At 47.9% G+C, this 23,490-nt stretch overlaps 1 protein-coding gene across 1 annotated transcript in view; it reads left to right on the top strand.

Annotated features, from left to right (window-relative positions):
• Positions 1–23,490, top strand: part of CSMD2 (CUB and Sushi multiple domains 2) — a 646,642-nt gene that overhangs the window by 1,308 nt on the left and 621,844 nt on the right.

Raw genomic sequence — 23,490 nt, 5'->3', positions numbered from 1 at the left:
CAGCCCCCACTGGGGACCACTGGCCTCTGATGGTGCCCTCCCACTTTATCCCAGGCACCCCTCTGAGGCTCAGCTCTAGCCACAGCCTAGAAAGTTCTGTGTCCCCGGGTGGGGATGGATTCAAAGGACGATGCCGGGGACGGCATTTTTGCTCAGCCCAGAGGCTGACACCCACAGAGGAGAGAAAACCCGTAACACCTGCTGCCCAGGTTTGGACTTAGGGCACTTCCGGCCTGCAGCCGTGTTGGTTTTTATTTATTTACTTATTTATTTATTTTGTATTTTAAACCACCGATTGAACCTTTGAAAGCTTGGCCTCAGCCACCCAAGCCTCCAGGTACTCCCTTTTTGGAAAGCGGCGAGCTTTCCGGTCCACTCTGGGGTCCAGCACCTTGGGAGCCGGTCCCCGCAGACCGTGTCGCCAGCTCTTTGGCTGGAATGTTAGGGTCGCTGGTCTGGAAGGGCGCCCCAGCCAGCCCTAGCTCTCGCATCCCTACTTGACCGGACTTTCTCAGGTTCTCCTAAGAGCCATAGCCGCCTACACCCAGAGAGGGGCGCCCGCGGTGCGCGTGCTTAGGAGATCAGGCCTCGCGCGCACACCCACACCCACTGGGTGGCTGCACTGTTCGCAACCACGCCGCTGGTCAGCCAGACTTGCCACATGGGCGTTGGGGTTTCCGCTGCTTCTGGCTGGGGCTGTCCTCCTCAGCGTTCGTCCAGGTGTGGCTCCTGCCCTGGTTTATCAGACCTGAGATTACTCTTAATATGATCCAACTGGTTTTCTGTCTAGATTTGTCCCTGCCCCTTGGGCATGCCGTGCCCCCAGGGAAAGAAAAAGGCCAACTCACCGGAGCTTGCTCACTGATGGGTTGTGCTGGAATCCTGCCTTGGAGAGATCCGTTGATTTGCAGCTCTGATCAGCAGAGAAGTTGGGGGTAGTGGTGCAGCTGAATGACTTGGGGGAGGGGGTGCTTGCTCTCTGGCCAGCCTCCTCCCGCTTCCCATGCTCTCAGTACATTTCTTTTTAAACCCTTCTCGCAGTTAGATGTGCTGTTTGGCCTTGCAAGCAGCAGAGATTTGGAAATGGACTTGGTGACAGATGATGGCAGGATTTGGCACATTAGAGGGGAAAGCACATTTATTTTGTGTTCTCTTTACACTGTTGACTTTAAAAGACGTTCTTCAACTGAGCTGCCTCCCTTCCTTGGCCCAGTGATGCCTGGATGAAATGAACACAGGATTCAAAAGGGGGAGCCTCTTCACCTACCTTTAACTTGGACCCCCACCTTTCCCCTGGCCCCCAGCCTCCCTAGACGCTCCATCAGTTACCGCCTCTCTCTACAATGGATAAATTATTTTCCCTTCTTTTGTTATAAACAGCTTAATCTTTAACACAAAAACAAGTCAACCAGACTTCTTGGTCCTATGGACCTTTTAGCTCCCATCCCATCTTTTTTTTTAAAAGTCAGCTCTCTTCAAACAGGCCTTTGACTCACTTTCCCGGCAGCCATTCACTCCCTACCATCTGGCTTCTGTCCCCAGGGCTGGAACTCTCTAGGAAAGATCACCGATAACCATCCTACCTAATTGCCAAACCCATCTACCTTCTCTTGCTTTATCTTCCTTTACCTCTTAGGACCGTAAACACTTTTAAAATTTCTCTTGCTTGAGCTTCCGGGACACTGTGCTTGGCTGATTTTTTTCTGCTGCCTCTTGGCTGTTCCTTCCCAGTTGCTAATAGTAGCACTTATTCCCCTCTTGAAAGTCTGCTTTCCTGCAGTGTGCCGTTCCTTATGCTTCTCCCCATTTCCTTTCTTCGCTCCCTGGGTGAGCTCATCCAGGTCCATTTCTTCCACTACCCCGCTCTGAAGCTTCCAGCCAGGTTTCTCCTGCCAAGATGCTTCTCCTGATATATATCTATTGGCTTCCCAGCCTAGGGAAGCTCTGGTTCTAGACAGCCCATATATCGGGCTGACTCTTGGACATCTTCACCTAGATGTTTCCCTTCCAAAGCAAACCCATTAGCTCCTCGCCTGACCTCCAGTATCCCCCATGTAGGTTGGTGGTACCTGCAGCCTCTCAGTTACCCTGCCAGGAGCTCAGGATCTTCCTCAACTCCTTCTTTATCAGGTGGCCTTCTGGTTCTGTTAGTTTCATTCTCTCAGTTGTTCTCAAACCTCTCTATTTCCCCTTGGATTGAGATACTCTAAGCATTGTCAAGGTGGTCATGCTTCCCATTTCCTTAATAAGTAATTTAAAATAAAGGCAATATTAAATTGTAAGTATAAGGCATTCTGATAAAGTTCAGATTTTTCCCATGATAACCACTTCATTGCTTGAAAAAAAAAAAGCGAATGCCAAATTATTTTTTTAAAAAAGCGCAATGCTCTCTGCTTTGCTTGTTTTCAGAGATCTCTTAAAGAGTGAAGCACTGACCATACCCAGTGTTTGATTAGAGTGCTGTTTGATTGAATTGTATTCAGACTAGTTATTTATCTGCTTATTTACTTACTTATTAAATAAGTAGTTATTGAACTGTGAGCTTCATGAACGCAAGGACAGTGCTTTATTTTTCTTGGTATTTTCAGCACTCAGCTCAGGACCTGGCATAGACTTGGTGCCTGATAGATAGTGGTTAAATCAGAATAAGATTTAAAAAATTTTTTTTGCTTGGACAATTTTCTAGGGACTGATAAGGCTAAAATCAAGAGTTTTAGGGATCAAGGAAGCCAGCTGGTTTGCAGAGGTGATTAGATGACAAGGGTACTGATTGCCAGTTACTTTCCCCCTCAGAACCAAATGTCACAGATTGGGAAGCTAGCTCCTTGGGTTCTAGAACCAATGCAACAACAAGCCCTGAGCATACACTGCATTCCTTCTCCCAAGCAAAGGCCCTAATATATGGATTTGAATTTCCATTTGCAATTGAGCTGTGGTTTATGGTTTTAAAAAATAAGCTGACTACAGCGGAGAGGGGTGACCATCCCTGGGGCTGGGGAGTGTGTGGCTTTGTTGAAGGTGAGGCTAGGATGATGCGGAAAGGCACTGGAGAACCACATTGCTGGGGCTGGGACACTGCAAGGTTTGGTGTGTCCAAAAGAGTCCAGCAGGTGGCTTCAGCGACACCACCTTGCCTCATGTGTCTCATCTGCCTTCATTATCATTGTCAAGCCAGCAGGATTAAGGGACTCTGATGGCTTAGCTGTTCTTTGCTGGGGAACTAGCTGATCTCCAGACCTCTCTGAGGCTTAGGCCATCCACCTGCAAAAGGGACAAGTCATCCCTGTGTTTTGGACAGATTAGAAATCACAGATGCAACAGGCCCATGCATACATATTGAATGTGCCCATTCAATGGAAGATTGGGGTGGAACACTGAGGGCAGAGGACTCGGCCAGGCCAGGAAGTCCGTGTACCCTCCCAATATCCTCTTCCAATCAGCCCGCTCAGGAAGCTAGCTATCTGAGTACCCAGGGGAGTAACACTGACAGCTGATGTCCACTGAGTCCAAGCCACGTGCTGACAGTGACCCAAGCACTTGCATATATTAACTCAATCCTCATAGCAACCCGGTGAGGCTGACAATAGTATTATCCCCACTTTATACAGGAAGAAATAGATTCAGAGAGGACATATATCTTATCCGCACAAGTAGCCAAGCTGGGGATTGAACCCGGGTCTGCCTGACTGAATCCTTTACCAGTAACCACAGTGTTATAGTTCTAAGGAGACCCAGCTGGTGCTACAGCCCTGCATTCCTTCCACTCAGGCTGCCTGTCTCTGCCCTGCTTTTCCCTCTGTTTCTGCATCAGTTATGCTGTGCCGCTTTCGGCACTTGGCGGCTGGCTTCCAAACTTCCAGCCCCTCAACATGGGTCCCATGGGCTGCTGTCTCTCAGGGCAATTTTGATATTTGATGTTTGATGCGTCAGAGTGGAGGGTCCAGGCTCAGTCCCTGGAGAGAGGTCTGGCCTTGTGTCCCTGCAGCCTACATCTCAGTAGCATTGAAACCCACTAAAAGCACCTGGACACCATTAGAACTCCCACCATGCAGATTTGCTAATCAGGAAGTGAGTGTGTGTGTGTGCATTGTATGTTGCAGGGCCCCCAGTACTCTGGTTGAATGATGAGGATCCATTAGCCTGAAGCCCTGGGAAACTCCTTCCCCCCATCACTGCCCCTGGCCAGGCCCCCACCCACTTCATCCCACCCCCAGCCCAGGCTGCGCTCACTTCTCCATCCTCAGGACAATGTAGGGACACTGTAGCCTCCATCAAAGGCATTCAACGAGCGCTGCATGATCAGCACCCATTGGGCCCATCCATCTCCACCGCAGCTCCTGGGAGCTGACTGTACAGTCATCCTAGATTTGCATCTAGTCCCAGACACCCATCTCGACTAAACTCTGCTGTAAGCCCTCCCAACCCAGGTTGTAAAACACCCCATGTTGTAAAACTCATCAGGACATATTGGAATTTCTAGTTTAATGAGACCATGTCCGCCTTTATTCCCTAAGGCTCTGTGAACTCAGGCGAGTGGTGTAGCCCAGATCACAGCACATGGCAGGCACTCAGTAAACACCTGCTGAAAGCATCAGAGGTAGGTTCTCTGAAGCCCATGACTCCCTTTCCCTCAAACTGCCCTCTTGGACATCCCCAAGGCAAGGGACTCGACTTGGAGGAGCGGAAGCAGTGAAGGGGGATCCCCCAGTGGGAGGCAGTCGAGGTCCTTCTGCATATTACTAATAATAGCTCTCCTTTACTGAGTGCTGGCTAAGTGCTTTATAGACATTACTCTTCAATTCTCAACAATTCAGACACTATAATATATTTGAAGAGACCAAGGCTCAGAAATTAAGCCATTTGGCCAAGGTTATAGATTAAATAGGGAGAGGAGACAGGATTGAACCTCAGGCCTACCTGACTCTAGAGCCCATCCTTTTAATTCATGGAAAGCATCTATCACAGTGCCAGACCCATCCTTAGCATTCAGGGTATGTTAGACGCTGCCACTATCTCAACGGGTGCTACTACTTGCCACTTGCTTTCTGCTCTTAGAATTATAAGAGAAACAGTTATAATCCTATGCCACTCTAAGATGCCACCATATGCATCCACAAGACTCTTTTCTTTTTTCTCCTCCCACGAAGAGCACCTGCCCTTTGAACCTGGCCAGGCCACAGAACATCAGCCCTTGTCAGCACTCCTCTTCCTAGAGAGGTAAAGCAGGAGGACCTTCTAGCTCCCCCTAGAGGCTGGAGATTGTCACTGATGCTGTCTTTCTTGGGGTTCCATCTCCCAACCCCTTCCTTCTCTCTGCTGGCTGCAGAGATTTTCCACAACAGGTGAGCATCTGGGTGAACCTGCAAATGGAGAATTATTTCAGAGTTTTCTGCCTCACAGAGGCACTGTCTCAGGATTCATTGGTTTTGACTAGAAGTTGACTTTCCTTGGGCCCGCAGAAAGCAAAGGGTGGGCTCTGCAGTGTGAGTGTTTTCTCAACTTTAAAATGACCGTGTGGTCCTTAGAGCTCTTTCCTGGTTCTTGTAAGTTGTGAGAAACCTGAAACTCATATTTATTTTCTTTCTGGACTTGGGAGATCAACCCCCTGCCCTGTCTTTTCATATTTAACCTTTAATTAAAGATGGATTCTGGGAGTTCCCATCGTGGCGCAGCGGAAACAAATCCGACTAGGAACCACGAGGTTGTGGGTTCGATCCCTGGCCTCCCTCAGTGGGTTAAAGATCCAGGGTTTCCATGAGCTGTGGTGTAGGTCACAGACGCAGCTCAGATCTGGCTGTGACTGTGGTGTAGGACGGTGGCTACAGCTGTGATTAGACCCCTAGCCTGGGAACCTCCATATGCAGCAGGTGTGGCCCTAAAAAGACCAAAACAAAACAAAAAAATAAGATTCTGTATCTTTTTTTCTCCTCCTCTCCCACCCAAATATACAGTTAGCTCTTAGCTCTTCAGGGCCTTTTGGCTTTCTCATGAGCTTCAAGAGACGTGAAGCATGGTCATGCTGTGTGTACAATCACAAATGGGAACTTTGGCCAAGCGAAGATGGGGGTGGTGGTGGAATGGAATATGATGGGAGTGGGATTGGAGAAATATGATAATTTGAGATGGACTAAGATCAAGTAGGAAGGAGTGAATTTGGGTAGGAACAAGAGTGGGTTGGTATGTATTGGGCTGGGATAGATAGAATGATTTGAGATGGACTGAGATGGGTGGTGGAGTGAAACGGAACAGGATTGAGTAAAATATGATGGTTAGAGGTGGGATGGAGAGAGTGAGATATGGAGTATTCGGGGATTGACTGGGATAGGATGGACGCAGATGGGATAGGAATTAGAATGGGTTGGGATGCGATGGGAGAGGATGAATTGAATAGAGTTGGGTTGGAATGGCATGGGACCATCGAGATATGGTGGAGTGGAGGGGAGTGTGTTGTGGTGGGTGGTGATGAGATGGGGGTGAATCTGGGTGTTTTTGGGTGGTTTGGGTTGTGTGAATTGGTCTGGGATGCTGGCTGATGTGGTGAGATTCTATAGCCAATTGAGTGGACACCATGGGGAACTGGGAAATTAAGGAGGGTACCAGAAACAACCTAACTTGCTTCACATTCTTGTGGCATCTTCCTCTTCCTCTGCAGAGGCCCAGAGTTCCTTATTTGCCTGAACTGTGGGATTTCCAGCAGATGAAAAGTCCCCATTAGTCCTTGGTTCCACCCTGGTGTAGATCCTAAAATGCTAGTGGCTCCACTTTCCTGTTGTCGGGGAAATAGGGAGCCCTATGTGGCCACCACCAGGAAACCTATCAAAGTAATATGCCAGGCACATGGCAGGAGCCTCAGTGTAGCCCATGTCAAGACCCAAATCAGAGAGGGGCACTGTGCCCACCCTAGAACTCGCAAGGTGGCTGTACCCACAGGAAGCAAAGTTCTAGGTGGTGTGTGTAGGGATTCACCTCTGTGGCCCCCTCTTTAGATGAGTGTCCCCACTGGAAACTACCTTTTGCTCTCTACCTATTTGTTTCTGTATTGTTGGAAGTTTTTAAACTGATCTCTAAAGGGATGTCAACCTTACCCTTGAAAATCATCATTATGAGGAACTCATGATGCTAAAAATAATGCATGTATGGTTGTATTACTGAGAGCACCAGGATATCTGTAGAAACTTATTTGAGAATCTTCTGTGTGGTCTGGAGCAGAAAATAAGGGCTCAGGTTGCGGCACAAATAGCCTTTCCCTCTGCCAGTGCCTCGTTTATACTCAATTAAGTGCAATTATGATCCAGAAACCTCCAAAAATTATGTGTCCATCTTCTTGGTTTTCAGCTAGGAAATAGAATAAGGTCCATTGTTAAGTAGCGACATCTACTTATTGATTGGAAGTAAGCAAGTGTGACAGTTGTAACTTGAAAGGGAGAAAGCGGAGACTTTGAAATTTAGACCATTTGAGATACACGTGTATTATCAGAGAATGTGCGGGCATTTTGGGCCAAATGATTGATGGCTTTTTATGAGATGCTCAGGTGTGGTAGAGTTGACTCGGGCCCCGGGAGCTTTGCCTGTGGGCTGCTGCCCGACTCCCCAGCCCTGCCTGAGTCTCGCGCCCTCCGGACCATGCGTGCTTCCCCCAGCGCCATGTCAGGGGTGGGAATCAAGGGTGGAGAGAGGCTCAGAGATTAGGGGAGGCTTGGTGATGCTGTGTGCAGCTTGGTGATGATGTCTGGCCCATTTCTTGGCAATAAGAAGGAGGCACAAGATGAAGGATTTCTTTCCAATCCATGTTAACACATCCCTGGCATGAAAACCGCTACCTCAACGTTGTCATTCCTCCTCCTGGGGACCTATGTGGCATGTTCTCCTGGCCCTTGTCATTTATACCATCCTAGAAGGGCTGACTCACAATAGATCATAGCTGGAAGGAAGACGTTCTGATGTATTTGATATGTATCTTTTATTTTTTTGCTCTTTCGGGTCACACCTGCAGCATATGGAAGTTCCCAGGTTAGGGGTCAAATCGGAGCTGCAGCTTCCAGCCTACACCACAGCCACAGCCACTCTAGACTCTAGCCACATCTTCGACCTACGCCATAGCTCATGGCAACACTGGATCCTTAACCCGCTGAGCAAGGCCATGAACCAAACCTGCATCCTCATGGGTATGAGTTGGTTTCGTTACTGCTGAACCAGTCAGGAACCTCTGATATCTGATCTGTGTCTTGAAATTTGGCCTGAAAGTCAGGAAACTAGTCTTTCAGCCTTGGTCCTGCCTCTATACTTTGTCTTCCTGGGCCTGCAGTTCCTTCACTGTAAAATGCAGATAATAATACTGACCTTGTCTATGTAATGATGGACTTGGAAGCTCTTTAATCATCAAAGCAAAAAAGGAATTCCTGTTGCAGCTCAGTGGGTTAAGAACCTGACTCAGTGTCTGTGACGGTGTGGGTTTAATCCCTGCCTCAGTGGGTTAAGGATCTGGCATTTCTGTGACTATGACATAGGCAAGCACATGCAGCTCCTCTTCGACCCCTAGCCTGGGAACTTCCATATGCTGCAGACATGGCTGTAAAAAAGACAATAACAAAAATAAACAAACACAAAAAGCAAAAAAGGATCCAGGGATTTTAGGTCACTAGTCCAAGCCCCGGCCAGTGGGAGAGCCTGTCCAGTGGCCAGGCTGTCTTGGTGTGCAAAGGAAGGCAAGAATCTCCCTTACCTCTGCCTGGCTATGCTTCAGGGCACAGGGGTAGTGGGTGAAGGAGGGCGGCCTCGCTGAGCTTCCTGACCCCGATCCATTCATACCCTCCAAGTGGCTGATCCTGAAAATTTGAATTTTGAAAGCATTTCCCATCCGCCGCCCATCAAACATCTGCTGCAACGCTCCCCCCCCAACTCCCCCCATTCCCCCCAGGGCAGCATCACAGAGCCCCGTCCAGAAGAGGTGACGGTTAGGGCTTCACTTTCACTAACATATCCAGCCAGGGGACAAGATTTGCCCTGAGGCCTTTTAACTCGAGTAAGATGAAAATTTCCTATGTTTAGGAACCACTGGGATTCACATCTCTTGTGACGTTTTGTTCCGAGAAACATGGGAAGAGGGATATGTTACAAGGAGAGTTTTCTTGGCCATATGGAAGGCATCACTGGGTGTTTTTTTGTTTGTTTTGTTTTCAGCTTTTTTTTTATTTTTGCAGCATGACAGTGAATTAACCAGCCCTCAGATCATGACATTTTATGATCATCCATCTATGAAAGGCTCCTCTCTTATTTTATGTAAAATATTTTCCACCCTTTTCTCCAAATCCCAAGACGCTGATTGCCTTCCCCCATCAGTACCCACTCTAAAATATTTTATATATATACATCTTGAAATATGCATGGATCCTTATAAAATATGTAGGGTTGTTTTGTGTGCATATGTAAATTTGCATAAATGATAGTGAACTTATAAATTTCACCCGGTTTCCTACTTTATTTACTTAGTAGTATAATTTTACAGATCTAGTGCTGCTCCTTGTATGGGTCTAGACCTGCCTTGCATTATGAGTTCTGCATCCATCACTTTCTATGCATCCACTCCCCTTCCTTGTCTCTGACTCCTCCTGGCTACACATGAAGTTCTAGAAAACATCCGTGTGCATGTTCTCCTGGGACCCCATGTGAGAATAACTCTGGGCTTTACAAATGGAGGGTTAAGATCCCTGAGCCAACCTGTAATTTCCTGTGTTCTGCTGTAGTGTTTTCTAGAACATCTGAGCTAGGGCTCATTTTCACCAAGAGTGTGCAAGAGTTTCTGGCTCCCCATGTCATCACCAGTACCTAACACTGTCCGCCTTTCTAATTTTTGCCATTTGGATGTGTTTAAAGTGCCATCTCATTGTTTTATTTTATTTTGCATTTCTCTGATTACAAGTTTGAATATCTCTTGTATGCTTGTTAGCTGTTTGAGACGTCTGTTTTTATGATTTGCCAATTTTAAAACTGGACTTCCTGTCTTAATCTAGAAAAATTGAGGTTTGATTTACAAAAGGTCCTTTTATATTCCAGATATTGCCCTCTGTCAATTTTAGAGGTTATAAATAACTTTTCCTAATCTTTAATCTGTCTGTTTTGTTTATGATGTCTTTCTTTGGACAGAAATGCTTTATTAAATTTTTTAGGCTTTCCCAAGGTTATTTTTAAAGGAATCAATGCATTTTATAAAAATTTTTTAAAAGTGAAAAAAATTGTGAAGTAAAGTTTTCATAAAGTTTATTTCAAAGTTAATAATCCTCACGTTGTTTTTTAAAATAAATTTTATTGCAGTATAGTTGACTTAGAAAGTTGTGTTAGTTTCACATGTACAGCAAAATAAATCAGTTATGCATATACAAATATCCATTCCTTTCAGATTCTTTTCCCATATGGGTTCTCACACAGTATTGAGTAGATTACCCTGTGTTATTCAGTAGGTCCTTGTTTATTCAGTAGGTACTTTATATATAGTAGTGTGTCTATGTCAGCCCCAAACCCCTAGTTTATCCCTAGGGGTTAAGCCCCACGTTTCCCCTTTGGTAACCAGAATCTTTGAGTCTTTTTCTGTTTTATAAATTCCTTTGTATCATTTTTATTAGATTACACATATTAGTGATCTCAATCTCTTATGATATTTGTCTTTATTTAACTTACTTCACGTAGTATGATAATTTCAGGTCCATCCATGTTGCTGCAAATGGCATTACTTCTTTTTTCTTTTTCCTTTTTTTTTCTTTTTGTCTTTTGTCTTTTTTTAGGGCTGCACCCACCGCATATGGAGGTTCCCAGGCTAGGGGTCTAATCAGAGCTGTAGCTGCCGACCTATGCCAGAGCCACAGCAATGCCAGATCCGAAGTGCATCTGCGACCTACACCACAGCTCACAGCAATGCTGGATCCTTAACCCACTGAGCGAGGCGAGGGATCAAACCTGCAACCTCATGGTTCCTAGTCGGATTCGTTTCCGCTGAGCCACAACAGGAATTCATTTTTTTTTAAATGGCTTAGTAATATCCCATTGTATGTATCTTCTTTATCCAGTCCTCTGTTGATGGACATTAAGGTTGCTTCCATGTCTTGGCTGTTGTAAATAGTGCTTGGATGTACATTGTGGTGCATGTATCTTTTTGAATCATGGTCTTCTCTGGGTATATGCCCAGGAGTGGGATTGCTGGATCATAGTGTAGTTCTATATTTAGTTTTCTGATCAACCTCCAAACTGTTCTCCATAGTGGTTGTACCAGCTTACAGTCCCACCAACAGTTTAGGAGGGTTCCCTTTTCTCTACACCCTTTCCAGAGAAATCCTTCATGTGATGTCGTCAGATCCATCAGTGTTTTGTGGAAGGTAGAAGTCAGGACATATGGGGGCCCTGATGAACTAAGGGGCAGGATCTGGGTCCACTCACCTACAGGGCTGTCTCTCTATATGGAGGGCTTTGAGGAGTTCCAGAACCTTCCTGTCTATATTGGGCTTCCACATCCTACAGGATGTCTTTCTTCTGGCTCACGGCCCTTTGTTTCTGGGAGATGCCAATTAAAGTACCACACTTAAAGAATGTGAGCAATTATTCAGTCCTTCAGCTGGCATTGATGGAGGGTCTGTGCTGATCCTGAGCTCTCAGATGTAATGGGGACCACAGATGAGTTTCAGAGATAAGGGTACATAAGAGAAGCAACTACCCATATGCTCATAGCAGTGTCATTCACAATATCTAAAAGGTGGAAATAGCCCAAGTGTCCATTGACAAATAAAGAGATTAGCAAAATGTGGCATCTCTATACACTGGAATATTATGCAACCTTAAAAAGGAAAAAAAAGATTCTACATTCTCCAACAAGGATGAACCTTGAAGACATGATGTTGAGTGAAGTAAACCAGACACAAAAGGACAAATACTATGATTCCACTTATGTGAAGTACCCAGAGTAGTCACCTCCATAGAGACAAAAGGTAGAATGGTGGTCACTGGCGCTGGGGGGTAGGGGGCGGGTGAATGAAGAGTTATTATTGTTTAATGAATAGAGTTTCAGTTTTGCAAGATGAGAAAGGTTCTGGAGATGGACGGTGGTGATGATTACACAACCGTATGGCTGACCTTGATGCTACTGACCTGAACACTTAAAAATGGTTAACATGGTAACTTCTAGATTACGAATATATACTGCCACAATTAGAAGAAAAGAGGGGTGACCATCTGGACTCAAGGGGTCAGGGAAGTCTCCTAGAGCAAGTGCAGTTTAGGCTGAGACTTGCAGGGTATATGAAGGGACTTGAGGAATATGAAGGATTTGGAGCAGGGGTGTGGCCCGCTCGGCTCCATGGGCTGATCTCAAAGGAATGAGGTGATGGTGATGAGGGCAGGGAGGGGGTGAGGGCTCTTCTGGGGAAGGCAGGTCTTTGTGCCCCGTGGGGAGAGGTCAGAAAGGAGGAGCTGAGGGCATCCCCTTCCTTCCTCAATTTTTTTACCCTGTTCCCTGCCTTCCCAGGGAGGGTGACCCATCTGTTAGCACTGTCAAAAGTCCATGAAACCCAGACTATACATTGTGGATTATCAATCACTTTTTTTTTTTTTTTTTTTTGCATTTTAGGGCCACACCCATGATATGTGGAAGTTCCCAGTCTAGGGGTCAAATGGGGCTACAGCTGCCAGCCTATACCACAGCCACAGCAATGTGGGCTCTTAGCCACACCTACAACTTACACCGCAGCTCATGGCAACGCTGGATCCATAATCCAGCAAGACCAGGGATTGAACCTGCATCCTCATGGATATCTGTCAGGTTCATTACTACTGAGCCACAATGGGAACTCCTCAATCTCAGTTCTGTTAGTCCTGCCTAGTGAGAACATCCTGCCTCAGTGGGAACATCCCACAACTTTCTTCAAGCAAGAAAATAAAAAGAGTTAATCTCCCTGCTTGGGGGTGACTTGGCAGGACGTTTTCACATATCATCTCCTGGGGAGACCTGCCATCATCTGCTCTGTCCAGGTCATGTGTGACCCTCCACATGGTCATTCTACCTCCCCTGTTCCCTCTCCTCTCCTCTTCCCACCTTTTCATTTATCTCCTGGCCCTGGCCCTTCCTGCCCCCTCCTTTCCCCAGTCGTGTTACTTTCCCGACACCTAAAATCTTCACCCTCATTGTGGAGTCATCCTCCTCCCCACCCCCATCACTATTAGTTTGAGCCTCTTCCTGACCTTTTGTCTTTTGTCTTTTTGTCTTTTGTTGTTGTTGTTGTTGTTGTTGCTATTTCTTGGGCCGCTCCCGCGGCATATGGAGGTTCCCAGGCTAGGGGTTGAATCGGAGCTGTAGCCACCGGCCTACGCCAGAGCCACAGCAATGCGGGATCCGAGCTGCGTCTGCAACCTACACCACAGCTCAGGGCAACGCTGGATCGTTAACCCACTGAGCAAGGGCAGGGACCGAACCCGCAACCTCATGGTTCCTAGTCGGATTCCTTAACCACTGCGCCACGACGGGAACTCCTCTTCCTGACCTTTGACCTTGTTGCTGCCACCCCCTCCCCACCTAGGACCCGCCCTCTCCATGGCCTTTCTTGTGGCCAGACTTCAGCCCAGCAGCTCTGTCAACAGGGAGGATTTTCAAGGCCTTTCGCTGCTCCCAGCTGCTTAGGACCAATGGACTGGGTCATTTGAACATTCACTGAGTACCTAGTGCAGAGGCCCTGGCCTGAGGGGTCAGAGATACATATACCATTTGAAACCAAGTGCTTTGGAGTTCCTTGGTGGCCTAGCAGTTAAGGGTTAAGGCTTTGGCATTGTCGCTGCATGGCTCAGGTTTGATCCCTGGCCTGGGAACTTCCACATGCTGTGGGCACGGCCAAGAAATAAAATAAAATAAAACCAAGTGCCTTCGCCAAGGACAGTTACATGCTCCCAAAGGCCCAGGGAGCAGGGTGTGGAAGCTGCCTCTCTGTCAGATTTCTGTTATTCTTATGCACATCAAGTCTGTCTAGGAACCTCTCAGGCCTGCAGCTTCCCTGGCCCCAAGGTGGAGCCCAGAAATGGGCCTTCAGCCACCCCCTCCTCTGCTCACCTTGTGATGACCCTGGTCTTGACCTTGCCCAAGAATCAACGGTAAGAGGGCTTCCCACTTCCCCTCTCCCTCCTATCCTCAGCCCTGCCCTGGTGGAGTGGGGACTCTGGAGGTGACCAGATGTGCTCTGCTGAGACTTGGGCCCCCCGGTGGGCAATGAGCCCCCTAGGCTGGCAGTCACATTCCTAAACTGCTGAACACACAGGACAAAGGCCTGTTGCTCAGGGTGGGCCTGAAGCTCCTAGGGGCCTCATGATTTACCATGTCTTTCCACCAGCTCCTCATTCGTTAGATGAGAAAGCAGAGCGCCCAGTGAAGTCTTATCCTCTACTTCCTTGTGTACTAACTCCTGTATTCCAGATTTAATACTTGACCAGCAGACACAAAGCACCGAAATGCCCTTTTCCCAGGGGCCTGTTGATGGGAGGCCGCTGGCATTTTAGGACAGAGGCAAGGCCAGCAGGCTAAGGCGGGTCAGCCAGGGAGTTGGGACAGACTGGGAAGGAATCTGCCAAGGGTGGAGCCAAGGAGTCCAGGTTTGTTCCAAGCTGGAGCAGGACCCAGCCTCCAGGGGAGGGGTCCTAGCCTGGTGAAGGGACATTGAGGGAGTCTGTGGTCCCTGTGAGGAGCCAGGGACTCTGCAGGGAAACCGAGGCAAGGGGCCAGTTATGCAGAGAGGGACACTAAGACAGGAAGTACAGAGACTCTGGGAGGCCAGGAGGAGGGGTTTGTTCATTCATTCAGCCAAGTGTTTTTTGGATTTCAGCAAGTAGGGTAGGGGCAGTTGAATGAGTGCCCTGGGAGAAAAAGATTTCATGATCAAATGAGTTTAGGTCCACGGGGTGGTCCAAGGCCTTGCCAGGAAGCTTCTTAGAAATGCAGCTTCCCAGAAGTCCCATCATGGCTCAGCGGTAATGAACCTAACTACCATCCATAAGGACATGGGTTGGGGCCCTGGCCTTGCTCAGAAGGTTAAGGATCTGGTGTTGCTGTGAGCTGTGGTGTAGGTCATAGACGCAGCTCAGATCTGGTGTTGCTGTAGCTGTGGCATAGGCTGGCAGTTGTAGCTCCGATTCAACCCCTCGCCTGGAAACTTCCATATGCTGCAGGTGCGGCCCTAAAAAGACCAAAAAAAAAAAAAAAAAAGAAAAGAAAAAAAAAAGAAAAAAGAAAGAAATGCGGCTTCCCAGTTCTTCCTGTAAGCATCCATGTTTGCCTAGCTCTCAGCATGTAGCTCTCCTGCCCCTTGTCCACATACATCCCTGCCCCACTGACAAGGGTTTGGATTCTCTTATTTACCCCTGTGTCCTCAGCACTTAGGACAGTGCCTGGCACATGGACTGAACAAACAAATGCTCATAGGCCTTTGTCAGGTCCAACTGAACACCCTGGAAGCTGCTTTCTGAGCAGCAGAGACAGTGTGGATTTCCTTTCTGTTTTCTGTTGCTGCACTAGATTGCAGCAGGTTTCGCAAGGTGAAGGATTGCCGAGAGGCTGGGGCGAGGGGGCTGTGCAAGTTTTGGATGCAGAGCAGTTGGGATAGCTGCTGTTTGCCAGTATGTGTTTCGGGAAGATCCTGATGTTGCTGAAATATCTGAGTTGGAAGCTGTTTTTAAAATTCCATATTTTGAGAGTTATTAGCCATTAACACCTTAGTAAAAAAATGAACTGATCCGGGGTTCCCACTGTGGCACAACTGAATCAGTAGCATCTCTGCAGTGCCAGGATGCAGGCTCGATCCCTGGCCCAGAACAGTGGGTTAAAGGATCCAGTGTTGCTGCAGCTGAGACATAGGTCACAATTGTGGCTCAGATCTGGTCCTGGACCCAGGTACTCCACATGCTGTGGAGCAGTTAAAAAAAAGGGGAAAAAAATGAATTCAACAGTCTGGACAGATTAGGGTCAGATAGGTGGGAAAGGGTAGACTTGTGTGTATCTGGACCCACCCATTGTCCCCAGGCCTCCGATTTTGAACCCAGAGGTTAACCTGACCCAACCTTTCTCCTCCCTTTTCTCTTGATCTGGCTCTTGTTGACCTCTGCCACTCAGCTCAGTCCTGCCTCTAGCTCCGTGCCGCTCAGAACCACAGGCTCCATCTCAGGACAGCTCATTCTCACCTTGGGGGCAGTCTCACCCACTCGATCTCCTGAACGGCCTCGCATTCCACACCACGGAAAAATAGACACTCAAGGAAACAATTGCACAAAACCTGTTGCCGAATTTGGGTGGGAAAGCTGTGAGGATGCTGTGCCTCAAGCCACCCAGGAGCCTTGCTGCTTTAATTGGGATCCCTGCCCCCCGTTTCTCTAACCCATCCCCTCTCTGTTTCTTTCCATTCGCCCAGAAACACACTTTGTTTTCATCTTAGAAAACACACTAAACAACACCCCTTCTTTGACTCTGCACCCGCTTTTGGCTGTCACCCTGTCTCTCTCCTTCCTTTCCCGGTCTTGCTTCCTGAGAGCGTGTCTGCCAGTGCATTTCACAGCCCCTGTCATCTGGCTTCCACACTCCCCACTCTGGGGGAAGTGCTCCAGCCCAGGGCACCGCATGACTTCCTGCTTCCCAAATCCAAAGCTCTCTTTTGGCTTCTAGACTTTGCTCAGTCTGCCTCTTGCCCGTCCGTCTGTCCTCCCCCATCTTTAGCATCTGACACTGCTCATCCCTCCCTCCCATTGGAAATTTGCTGTCTTATTGGTGTTTCCAGGTCTTTGGCTTTAGCTGGGTGACCTGTCTTTTTACTCGACTTTCATTCCTCCCTGTGGCTTTAATGCCACTGTCCAAATGCTGATAATCCCCAGCTCCCATGGTGAGGTGAAAATCTTGCCTCTGGACCTCAGATCCGCATATCACCCAGATGGTCCAAGGCTCTACCTGCAGCAGGCCAGATGCTGAATTCTTCCTTTCTGTTGTCATCTGTATCATGCCTCTTGCCCCCAGCAATCTCATATCCCGTATTCTTTTGTGGCCCGTTTCCATGCATCTTCCTAAACCAAAAAGCTGGGAATCATCCTTGAGTTTCACCCCTACTCCCTCCCTTTCAATAATCAAACCCACCCTTCACTGCTGGATACTTGGACTCAGCATTCTGGCCTTGGCCGTGACAACCCTGGGGTCTCCCACCACCACTCTTGTCTTCTTCCAATTTGTGGTGCACAGTGGGGTCAGAGAGATACAGGAGAGTGGCTTGGCTTTCTGGATGGAAGGGGAAGGGCAAGGCAAAGAGCAGTGAGACTGTGCATCCCTTAAGAAGTGGCCAAGACTCTGAAGCTCTTGGGTAAGAGTGAGCCTGAGAAGGAGTTCAAGCTGATATGCCACGGACGCCTGTTCCTATCACCCCTTCCCATCTGGGGTCCTGAATGATGCTGTGTCTGGGCAAACATGCTAGCAGAGAGCAAGGGAAAGCACTGGTTCATTTATTCATAGCTGGGCACGGGCCTGACCCCCCTCAAGGCACAGGCCTCTGGTCCATCATATTGGTGAGCATGGCTCAGGCCTGAGACCCCTGGTGCTTTCCTTCCCTGACCCCGAGAGTAAATCTTGGGAGCTGAGCACTCAGGAGTGGCTAAAGAATTAGGACCGGGCCTGGGTCTACAGTGTACATGTGGTGCTCTCTGTCCCAGCCAGCTGTCGGCGTGGAAATACGGGCTAGCTCTGACCAAGGGTTTTAGGTAGGATGGGGGGCTTCTGGTACACATGCTGTGCTTTTCAGTCCAGAGTCCCTGTCCACTGGTACAACAGGGCCCAACGAGGGGTGAGGAAGGATGGGGCAAGGGGCGAAACAGCCTTTGGAGGGGCCCTCATTCGCCGGCTGGGTAGGGGAAGGAGGCTCTACCCTCCTCTGTGTGCCCGGACCACGTGGCGGGAGGCAAGGGACAAGGTTCCTATATGTCCCCCTCCTCCAACACAGCTCAACTCTGTTACGCCTGGGCATGCTTCTGTTCTCTGAGTTCCTCCCAAAACACCTGTATTTCAAGGCACTGTTTCCACCAGACTGCGTTTATCAAGTGGGGCGTGGATTCTTTCCCCCACTTTTATTCCTAAAAGACATATATTATTGCTTGTTGTTTCAGACCCTTGATCATCTCTCCCCACACCCCACCCACATCCCACATCCCACTTGGAAACACTTACAAGGAAACTGTGCCGAGGGGCCAGAACATATTCACTGGAGATCCCAGCTTCCTTGACATCTGCCCCCAGACTGAGGCAGGCAAGGCCACAGCCAACCTGTGGAAAGCCCCTCCTTTCTACCTTTCAGCTCTGCTCCAGAGCCCCCACCTCCTCCCATCTTCCTTCGCATCCCACGAGTTGTCCGAGTTGACGCCATGAAATGTTCACTTTCCTGACTCAGGTGGTTCAGATCTTCAGCCCTGGGAAAAGGCATCTTCTTGGAAACTCTGATTCCCATTATCAAGACACTCCCATTTATTCCTCCTGATGCATCTCATGGCATTTCCTCTTTCAAAGCAGCAGACAGCCTTGGCAGGGAGCTAAAGTTTCTCATGCAGTAGGCAGAGGGGCTGGGGAAACCAGCATCTCTTAATTGTCAAGCCTGTAGGGCCCCGAGGGGGCCATGACTCCATCCCTCCAATCAGAATGGACAAAGGGCAGTGTGACCTCACTGACTGGGACTCGTTCCAGCCCAAAGCGGACACTTGGCATTTATTTGCCTGAGCATTTTGATGGTGGATAAAATGCAGTTTCTCTTGGGTTCTTTGAAGTGTGGAAAAATAGCTCAGAAACTCTCATTATGGCCTTTGAAGACCCGCAGGGGTCTGGGAAAGCCAGGCAGGGCACACGGATCTTGTCCAATTCCTCCTTTACACCCTCCCTGCCACACCTTTCTTTCCCTCTCAAGTTTGGAACCAACCGAGTGAAAACCACAAGAGGAGTCAAATGGAGGGATCAGAATGTCAGCTCATTACCGATACAGCTGACTGGAGAACGTGGCTTCAGATATGTGGCCAGACTGGCTTGTTAATACATCACTCTTGAATGAGGCTTACCCACCCTTTCAGGGGCACACGAGGGGGACAACCTGGTTCCTCCCTTACCAGGGCCAAGCCTGTTGGATCAAGTATAGGGAGAGGTGAGGGAGATGGGGCTGAGCTGAGTTTGCCAAGTTCTCCTAAACTCACCATATAGACAAGTCACTCTCCTCCAGCGTGTGGAGAGGGTGAGGGGGCCGGGCGAATGGAGACACATCTGTGCCTGTGGTACTTTGTGCTCTCGGGCTTCGCGTGGGAATGCTCCCCAATCTATGGAGATGAGGGTGGGGCAAGCATGTGCTCCCCTGCCTGGCTGTGGTGGCTCTGGGCCAGAGCAGGTCTGTATCGCCTGCCACTGGGGTGAGAGTCTGGGGCAGGCATGACCACCACCCACCCAACCCCCGGGAGGCATGGTCGGAGCCCTGCCCACCTGGGGCACAGCTGTGGATGCCAGCCAGCCTCGGAGATTTCTCCAAGCCCTTACCCAGACCGAGAGGAGATGTTGACTAAGACATTGATCGTCTGGCCCGCTTATCTCTGTGACATAGTTAAATAAGAAAATAAATTGTTCATTTTTCTTTTCCCTTCATTGTCCCCTGGAAGAGTGGATGGAGGATGTGCTTCATCCAAGAGAATTGTTAGGAAATGGGACTGCTGTTTAAAATGCATCTGCTCTGGAGTCAGACCCGATTCTCCTTGGTTAACTCCTTGATAGAAACTGATGTCAGATTAGGGCCGGACACCATACATTTGCTTTGCAGATGAAGGACCAAAATCGGGTAGAATAACAGGTCCAAGGCTAGAAGAGTAAGTAGGGGATGACGGACGGGAGAAGTTACTAGCATGACATTGGCAGTACCAAGCCTTTTCCCCTCCTTCCTCCCTCCTCCTTCCTTCTTTTTACCTTCCTTCTGTGCATCCATTCAGCCACGTTGTACTGAGCTCCCACACTGTGCTGGACTCTGTATGGGGTCTGGGACCTGGACATGATGACTTGCATTCTTTCTCTCCCCCATCCCTAAACTTTCATCCTCTCTAATGTATCACCACTGAGGTGGACAGATAACTAAACATAATTTAAATGCAGCTTGATGGGTACCACAATAGAGTGTAGCATGAGACTGGAATCAGGGTTATGGGAGCCCAGAGGAAGGGCAGGAATCCAGTCAGAAGCCACCAGGGACGACTTCCTGGATAGGTTTTGAATGTAGAGCCAGCACGGTCCAAGACGCCACTGATCTCGTTGCACCATAGCGGGAACTCCAAGGAGATTGTCAGTTTTGCTCCCTGTGGTATGCCCAACTCTAGAATAGTTGGGACTCAGTGACTATTTGAATGGATGAATATATATACAGAGGCTGTGGAAGCTCAGGAGATGGTGCAAACAGCTCCATGTGTGGGTGGGAGGGTGGAGGGTCACTGGGTGAGGTAACATGGGAGGTGGGATGTGTTGGAGAAGCAGGCAATTTTCAGGGGAAGGAAGTGGGGTGGTGATCCTGGGAGGGACCCCCAGACCTCCAGGGGCCCACTGGTGACAGGAGCGGTGGAAAAGTTCTCTGTGGAGTTGGGAGCCAGGGAGAGTGGGGCCACTCCTTGAGAAGCAATTATGAGTCTGGACTCTGGGTTTACATCCTGGCCCTGCAGAGAGATCTCCCAAGTCACTATTTGAGGTGCCAAGAAATCATCGCTGGACCTCGTAGAAAGCACTGGTGTTGTCAGAAGCACAAGTTGCAGCTTCAGAGAGACTTAGGCTTAAATCCTGGCTCTGCTGGGTACTAGCCTGCAGAAGAGGCTAACCAATCTCTTTTGGCCTCAGTTCCCATCTCTAAAATGAGAACAAGAATCCCTAATTCACAAAATCTTTGTAATGGTGCAGCAAGATTATACACGAAGCACTTACCTAGGCCTGGCTTGGTACTGGGTCATGGTTGCCAAGGCAACAAGCCTGCTGAATCCAGTGGGATCAGGAACATCGGAGGAAACTTGCTCTTTAAGCTCTCAGCAGGCCGCAGGTGTTCTCCAGACATTTGCTCAGAGACCCTTCCCTCCAGCCCACTCCTTCCTTCAGGTCCTGAGAGGGCCATGCCCCCTCCTGCCTCTGGGCCTTTGCACATACCAAGTCCTCTTTCTGGATTATTCCTACCTCCTTTTGCCTCATTAACCAAGGCTTATCCATTACAGAATTGTGTTCCTTGCCATTGGAGAGCTTATCTCAGGTAAGGATTGTACAGCAATCAGAGTCATTAATGTATTATTATCACTCTCTTCATAGACTGTAGGCTTCAGGAGGACAGGGACAGTGTCTAGCTTATCTCTGGACTATGGACAATCCCAAGTGAACAGCAGTTTCTCAGTTCATTTCATTTGAAGACTGACTCAGGGAAGGTGGAAGGGACAATCACAACTGTCATGACCTTGTCTGGGAAGACTGAGAGAGGCGCCTTAGCCATGAACCTCACACCGTTAGGAAGGATGCCAGTTCTTTTTAAATTTGCAACAACAACAATAATAAATAACACATACTCAACACTCTAGTTGCTATGCTAAGTACTCTGTAGACATTACTTCATTTAATTGAAACGTCATTATGTTGAGTGAGAAAAGCAAGATGCCGAGAAGTATGTATAATATGATCCAATTTTTAAAAGATAAACAATGTCAACCCCCTACTATATATGTAAATGCGTATATGGGAGTATGTAAGTTTATGTTTGTATATGGCTTTATGAGCAAGAATAAAAACAGGGAAAGATGCAAACTAGATTGTTAACATGGGTGGGGGAGTGAGGGAGAAAAATCCAAGTGAAAAAAAGGAGAGTAAAAGGTAAAATTGCACTTAAGGACTCAATATGCATAATAAGATCATACTTATGTATTCATGCAAGAGTGTATATGAGTGTGTGTGTAAAAAGAAATAGAAAAATTGTTCCAGAAAAAAGTATGAGATGCTGGCAAGGGTGCAGTGTGATGGGCACTTTCATAAACTGCAGGTGGGAGTGCAAATTGTTACAGAGTTTCTGGAAAGCAACTTGGCAATGCATTATCAACAGCCTTAAAAATATTCATATGTTTGGACTCAGTATTTTACTTCAAAGAATTTACCCTGAAGAAATAACCAGAGTGGCAGTCAACTATTTATGTATAAGATGCATAGCATTCTTGATAACAGAGTGGGGGGAAGTTGTTTGACCCTGGTTGCCCTAGTCTCTTCACCTCCAGAGGCAGAACCAGGTCCAGGCTATGGAATGGGGCAAAGAGATGCAGTTGATGAATGGATGGGTGGATGGATGAATAAGATAGTAGGTGATGGTAGGTGGATGAGTGGAGGAGATGGATAGCTAGATGGGATTGATGGGCATTTGGGATGGATGAACAGAGGGATGGGCTTTTATATAGGGGTGGTGGATGAATGCATAGATGGCTAGGATGGAAAGATGAGAGTCAATTGATAGCTTGGTAAAATGGAAAGATGGATGGGATAGATAGGATGGGTGAATGGATTGGGTGACTAAATGGAAAGGTGAATGAAGAAATGCAACGATGGGCTTGATAGATTATACAGATGAAATGTGATGGTTGAAAAGATTGAGGGGATGGATGATGAGTAGGTTCATGGGATGGGTTGATTTAAGAGTGTTTGGATAGATGAATGGGTAAAAGAGAGAACCCAAAGATGTGTGGATGGAAGGATGACTGGGTAGATCAGGGTTTTCCTAATTTATTGTTTAAGCAAACCCACTTCGGGGGTGGGGGTGCTGTCTGGTCAACCATGGAGATAAAGGCTGAATGGGAGAATGAAATATATTGACTTCTTAGAGGGACTGCCTGGGGATAGGAACTAGACTCTTCTGTATCATTCTCTTATCAGTTCCCATGATGTCCTTAGCAAACACTTGATGTATCAGGCCTAGAACACAAACACAACATGTTCACACACCTCTGGGTCTCTTCTAATGCGCAAATGGTGTATTTGTTGACTCACACCCAAACACAAGCTATGTCCTCTCTGGCCTGTACACTCACATGTGGTTTGTGAAGGAGACAGCCTCTTTGTTCTCTGCTGGAAACCAAATGAGACTCCATGGCAACAGTCCACAGCTGGCCCAGTTGGGTGGGATGGCCTAATGGGAGGGAAGATCAAGTGGTCCAGGGACCTTTATCTTTTAATGGATGTGGGGTTTTACTCTTTGCTAAATGAGTAATTTATTTTGAAGGGCATCTGTTCTGTGAAATAGTTTTTAATTCTTTATCAAAGCAACCTGGTGGCTGAAGATAAAGCACCTAAGGGGTCTCTGAAGTGGTCAGTTGGGGTCTGAATAGTCTCTAATTAGAGGCTATTAGTTAGTCTAGTTAGCCAAATAGTCTACATTTCTTCTTCTCCCAGCCATGCTTCTTTCTTTTGCTCTTTCTCTTTGTCGT

This window comes from Sus scrofa, chromosome 6, assembly GCF_000003025.6.
Source record: "Sus scrofa isolate TJ Tabasco breed Duroc chromosome 6, Sscrofa11.1, whole genome shotgun sequence".
NCBI lineage: Eukaryota > Metazoa > Chordata > Mammalia > Artiodactyla > Suidae > Sus > Sus scrofa.
This window is presented reverse-complemented; position numbering and strand designations above follow the sequence as displayed.